Source organism: Berghia stephanieae, chromosome 2 (assembly GCF_034508935.2).
Source record: "Berghia stephanieae isolate SIO BIC M18660-M18661 chromosome 2, UCSD_Bste_1.3, whole genome shotgun sequence".
Taxonomy (NCBI): Eukaryota; Metazoa; Mollusca; class Gastropoda; order Nudibranchia; family Aeolidiidae; genus Berghia; species Berghia stephanieae.
This window is the reverse complement of record NC_088361.1, coordinates 100,648,762-100,655,544: the sequence shown is the minus strand read 5'-3', so window position 1 is coordinate 100,655,544 and position 6,783 is coordinate 100,648,762. Positions and strand designations below refer to the sequence as shown.

At 35.5% G+C, this 6,783-nt stretch overlaps 1 long non-coding RNA gene across 1 annotated transcript in view; it reads left to right on the top strand.

Annotated features, from left to right (window-relative positions):
* LOC144963798 (uncharacterized) overlaps positions 1-6,783 on the top strand; it is a 47,144-nt gene that overhangs the window by 719 nt on the left and 39,642 nt on the right. The window contains exon 2 of the long non-coding RNA XR_013643711.1: positions 511-630. This is a non-coding gene — a long non-coding RNA (uncharacterized LOC144963798). The remainder of the gene's footprint in view (positions 1-510; positions 631-6,783) is intronic.

The window sequence follows — 6,783 nt, the reverse complement described above, 5'->3', positions numbered from 1 at the left end:
CTCCCACCTTCATCCGACAAACATGGATATTGCATAAATATTAATGCTCAAGTTTGTGTGTGCGGGTATTTGTGGGTTGTTTTTTGTTTGTTTGTTGTTGTTGTTTTTTTTTTTGTTTTGTTTTTTTTTTGGGGGGGGGGGGGTTAGTTGTTTTTTTGTTTTTGTTTTTTTTTTTTGTTTTGTTTTGTTAAAACAGAATATTATGAATTAATTTTGGCCACGCGAATGTTTTCTGAAAGCACTGGCTAAAGGACTGGATCGTAGCCATCGTAAACTTATAGCCTGACACTGAGCAACAAATGACGTCAAAAGACAGCAAACCGTGAATTGTATTCAATAGTTCAACCAATGGAATCACTTGTTTCCTTGCGCTCTACTAACAACTCACCAGGCGGTGCAAAAACCTAGAAAATGACGTCAAACTATAAGTCCTAGTGTGTTCAAGTGTCAGGCTATCCGTTTACGATGAGTACGACTGGATTCACGTTATATCATTGTATTGTATTCTAGATGAGGTCTGCCGTTCTATTGGTCATTGCCACAGCATGTCTTTCTGTGTGCCTACGGCCATCTCGGGAACTCAGCTACCAGGATTCAAGATGAGGATGACGCACAAAGGACTGGCATACGGTATGGACTGTGAGATGTCATGTCGCTCATGAGATAGATGGGTTGTCACCAGGGGCGTGGCTATTGGTTGCTGGCACCGCATCCATCTTTTAAAATGGATAATGTACTCGGTTTCGAATCGGAAGGTCCTGGGTTCGAGCTTCGATCGGTGCATTGTTGAGTCCTTGGAAAAGACTCTTTACTCACACTCTCACAGTACTCAGGTGTAAAATGAGTACCTGACCGTTAACGTCTCTGTCGGAAAGTTGTAATATCGCCTAACAGGCGTCAATTTCATTTATATGTCACGTGTTGCTGTTGGTCAGGGTCTGTTTGTAAAGCGCTTTGAGCACGTTTAGTATTTATTACGCTATATAAAATCAAGTTTAGTAGATATTACGCTATATAAAATCAAGTTTAGTAGATATTACGCTATATAAAATCAAGTTTAGTAGATATTACGCTATATAAAATCAAGTTTAGTAGATATTACGCTATATAAAATCAAGTTTAGTAGATATTACGCTATATAAAATCAAGTTTAGTAGATATTACGCTATATAAAATCAAGTTTAGTAGATATTACGCTATATAAAATCAAGTTTTTTTGTGTTTTTTTTTTTGGGGGGGGGGGGGGTTGTTTTTAATTTTGTTGTTGTTGTTGAAAGTTCTGGAAAGGTTAAAATCGTTGAAGTAAAAAAGAAAAAAAAGGAAAATTTAAAAAAAAAGATAGTATAATAATAATAAGGCCTGGACGAATGAATAGGCAGTGATGTGATATATTGATTTGTTTTTTTAAAAAAGGGAAAGAGAGAGAGAGAGAGAGAGAGAGAGAGAGAGAGAGAGAGAGAGAGGGAGAGAGAGAGAGGAGATAGAGAGAGAGAGAGGAGATAGAGAGAGAGAGACTAAGAGAGAGAGAGCAAAAGATAGATCGATAGATAGATAAAGAGAGAGATAGAGAGAGAGAAGAATGTATGTGTGTGTGTTTGAGAGAGAGAGAGAGAGAGGGAGAGAGAGTGAGAGAGAGCAGGAGAGAGATTAGGAGAGAGATGGAAAGAGAAAGAGAAAAATAAGAGAGATAGAAAAAGAGAGACGGGAATGGAGAGGGAGATAGATAGATTGATAGATAGAGAGAGAGAGAGAGAAAGAGAGAGAGAGGCAGAAAGAGATACATAGGTATGTAGATAGAGGGAGCGAAGAGTGTATGTGCATGCGTGTGAGAGAGAGAGAGAGAGAGAGAGAGAAAAAGATAGAGAGAGAGAGGGAGGGAAAGAGAGTAGGGGAAAGAGAGAGATGGAAAGAGAAAGAGAAAAATAAGAGTTAGATATAGAGAGACGGGAATGGAGAGGGAGATAGATAGATAGATAGATAGATAGATAGATAGAGAGAGAGAGAGAGAGAGAGAGAGAGAGAAGTAGTGAGAGAGAGAAAAGCGTAAATAAAGAAATATTTAATGAATTAGAGAGATAGAGAGTGAGAGAGAGGAGGGAGGGGAGAACGAGAATGAGCGAGCGAGCGAGCGAGCGAGCGGGAGAGAGAGAGAGAGAGAGAGAGAGAGAGAAGAAAAAACGGAAATAAATAAAGAACGACTGAGAGAGAGAAAGGGAGAGAAGAGAGAGAGAGAGAGAGAGAGAGAGATACATAGATATGTAGATAGAGGGAGAGAAGTGTGTAGGTGCGTGCGTGTAGGTGAGAGAGAGAGAGAGAGAGAGAGAGAGAGAGAGAGAGAGAGAGAGAGAGAGTAAGAGAGAGATGGAAAGAGAAAGAGAGAAAGAGTGAAATAAGAGATAGATATAGAGAGACAAGAATGGAGTGAGAGACAGAGTGTGCTAAGAATGACTAGTGACGATTTGTGACTTGCCATGGGTTCATATAGCCATGGTGAGTAGTATTCACAGGACAACCTAGAAGGCTTCTAAATACAAGCACAAGAATACACACAACGAAAAACTCGTATCATGCAACAGACCATCAAATGCGGACGACATAAAGCAGGGTCCAGACCTGTAAAGGACGATAATGATACATATGATAAACACTAATATATATATATATAAGAAGGATATATATATATATATATATATATATATATATATATATATATATATATATATATATATATATATATATATATATATATATATATATATATATATATATCCTTCTTTTACAAATATAGCCTTGTGGAGAACATTGTGCCATTTGAGTCAATAAAAAAATGATACGACGCACAAATCTACTGAAAGATTTGAAAATTAGAAATATATTTTTTACAGATATATAAAGAGGTAACTTGATTTCCTTTTATAATTTAAAGTCAGTTTGAAAGTTCGTTGAGTCAAACAGATATCATAAAATATGTACCGACGACACTAACACTCTCAAAATCAACTAATTTTGACACTGTAAAAAGTTGTTAGTATGCGTCATCAATAGTCTTCAACAGTCGTACTGTCACTTCCTTCCTAATGACGTATGGTAACTTAGTAACACTGGCTCTAAACTATCGGAACAATGGCTGACGCCGTATGAAATATTTCCCCGGCGAGCTTAAACGCGTATCCAGAGGTAAAAAACCCCATCAATTTGATCATGTATTGACTTTTACACATTCTGATCACAAGGCATATGAAAAGGGAATGAAAAGTTCTAGCCAGCATGAAGAATAAAAAGTAATGATTTTCTTTGTTTAGAACCAAGATGGCCGCCGTTGCCGGGCGCGTGACATCAGACTATTGAATCCAATTTATGGCATCAAGTATTATTATTACTTCCGTTGTGTTGTTGTTTTAGCGGTGATCATTGTTGTTATGTAGTAGTATGTTGTAATTGCGTGTATGCTTGTGTGTGTGCGTGTTTGTGTGTGTTTATGTGTGTGTGTTGTCTGTGGTGTATACATGTATGTGTGTGTTAGCATTTTTCAGAAAATCGTGCAATTTATAGTGATATTATTCACTTGATCACATGAAGGTATTCGGATTTACACACATTTTAAACAAGTTTCACCGCTTAACAACGTCAAATAATATTACTTCTGATATTACTGTCGTTTTTATGCCATCGGTGTGATAATTATTGCCCTAGGAAATATTTAGTTAAACGTTGTCGGCAAACTGTCAATTGTATCTGTCTAGCTTCTAGCCAGAACAAACTTGATATTTTTCGTGTCTGCTTCAGATTTTCATTTGACCTCACAAAACTTAGGTAAAGGGGAGACATTCCGAAAGCTCCTACATCCCCAGTATTCTTTCAATTTGTATTTTCACCGATGATCTTTTGTCAGGCGTTTATTTATTCAATTTGTCATCATATATATTTGTGAGGATTTTTTTTTCTATTAGGGTTAGTCATAAGTCTTAGTAAAGGTGCTAAGGGGGAGACATTCCGAAAACTCCTACATCCCCAGTATTCTTTCAATTTGTATTTTTACCGTAGATCTTTTGTCAGGCGTTTATTTATTCAATTTGTCATCATATAGAAGCATTTTAAAAACTCTAGAACAGACCTTGATAGATTTGTGAAAGTTTAAAACTTCCTAATTTGACCATTGTTTTGATCCTCCGCAACCATTTTAATTTGTGAAGTATTGAAAGGTAGTGCAAGGCAGTCCGAGGGTTTTTTTTCTCTAATATTCATAATGCTAGGGTGTTTATTTTCCTATTAGGGTTACTTAAAGTGACTCTAGTTTTTACTTTTTCTTGGGGTTAGTTGAGTGAATATTATTTAAGTTGTTTCCCTTTGTAGGAGCTTTCGGAAGGCCTCCCAAGTCAAGCGTGGTAAAGACTTGTGACTTATTGATATTGATATCTACTGACTGAATCAAGTATGGCACCGACGACAAGCACATCGATTAAAGTGTGCATCTAATCGTAATCAAGCTAATCAAGAAAATGATTCAGGCAATATCGAATGAAAATAGTTCTTTCCCCGCGAAATTGCGGGCTTTTTACTAGTATATATATATATATATATATATATATATATATATATATATATATATATAAAGAGAGAGATAGATAGATAGATAGAGAGAGAGAGAAAGAGAGAGAGAGAGAGAGTGAGAGAGAGAGAGTTGGCGGTCAAATTCCATAAGCGAGCATACCTAAGGAATACATGAATAGATGGGATGAACATGTTAAATTTAGTTTAATAGGATGAGAAACACAACAGTTTTAAATCAAACATGTAATTAATACAATTTGTGCGGCTATGTGGTCTTGTGATATGCCACTTGCTTCCGGATCGGAAGGTCCTAGGTTCGAACCTCGTTCAGCGCATAGTTCAGTTCTTGGGAAAGAATCTTTACTCACCGAACTGCGTTTTGTGTATCGGAAAACATTGTGATATCCCCTAACTGGCGTCATGTCTCGTCCTACTTGTTAAGTGAGGCGGATGACTTGGGACTCCTTGTCAAGCGATTTCAACACGTTTAGTTCTATCCAAATGGTCAAGTTTTGTATTTTTATACAATTGAAACAAAAAAATATTGGAACTATATTTACTGAAAGGCCAAATCATTCTTTTTTGTTTCTTTCTCCTATCGATCTATGACTACAGAGAGTAAGTATCATTCGATTGTAGTCATTCATTTATGTTATGCCTAATATCACCGACACTACTATCTACAGTTCCCCCAAAATTTAATACTCAATATCAATAGCTATACTGTTTATTATTTTTTTCTATATCAATAATTTTGTTTCCAATGAAATCAATATTAAGACTATTGCCATCATCAATACCACTATCATGTTGCCAACATCAATACTAACATCAACACTGTTAGCACCATCAATTCCAGCATCAACACTATTGCCACCATCAATACCAATATCAATATTGTTACAGTTATCAATACCAACACTGTTACCTTAATTAATACCAAAATCATTACTGTTGCCATCTTCAATAACAATATCAACACTGTTAACGTCATCAACACCATATCAACACTCTTGCCATCATCAATGATTAATACCAATATCATCACTGTTGCCACCAACAATAACAATATCAATACTGTTTCCACCATCATTAGAAATATTAATACTCTTGCCATCAATAATACCAACATTATCAATGTTAGCGTTATCATACCAATATCAACACTATTGCCATTTTCAATCCAATAATATCACTGTTGTCATCAATTTCATCACTTTTGCAATCATCATTACCAAATTTTGCTATCCGTTACGGGTTGGTTTTAGAGCGTACAAGATACCTGAAATGTCATAAGACAAAAAGACAATTTAAACAGGGCCTGTAAAATAAAACAAAAAAACTTGATGCCTCACGGCTCACAATATCCAAATTTGGTAGGCACAGAGAAAAAGAGATAGATAGATAGATAGATAGATAGATAGATAGATAGATAGATAGATAGATAGATAGATAGATAGATAGATAGATAGATAGATAGATAGATAGATAGAGTAGGTGGCTCAACTTTCGTATGTGAACACACCAAAGGAATTTAGGAGAAGCTTGGATAAGCATATTAATTAAAAATAATAGAAAGAGAAACACAACGGTTTTAAAACAATTAAAGATGTAATTAATACGATTTGTCCAGTTCTATGGTCTTGTGGTATAACATTCACTTCTTGATTTCGAACCTCTTTCAGCGCATTGTTGAGTCCTTGGGAAAGAATCTTTACTCACATTCTCTCATCGACCTCGGGTTTAAAATGAGTATCTGGACGTTAAAAGATTTGCCTGTGTCTGAAAATATTTTAATATCCCCTAACTGGCGCCATGTCTAATCCTACTTGTCCATTTAACCTGATGACTGGGGACACAATGTAAAGCTCTTTGAGCACGTTTAGTGTATATTTCGCTATGCAAAAGATCAAGTTTTTGTGTTTTTATATAATTGATACAATTAAAAATACTTAAACTATAATTACTGAAAGGTGTAATCTTTGTTGTCTCTTTCTCCTATCCATGTGTGACTAACAGGGTCTTGTAAGTATCAATCAATTGTAGTGTTTCATTTATTTTACGCTTAACAACACCGACACTACTATCTATAGTTACCCCAAAATTCAAAACTTAATAATAATAGCAACACTGTTGTATTTAATATTATCTATATCAAAAATTTTGTTTCCATCGAAACCAATATGAACACTTACCATAATCAATACAATAATCAATAACATAACAAATCAA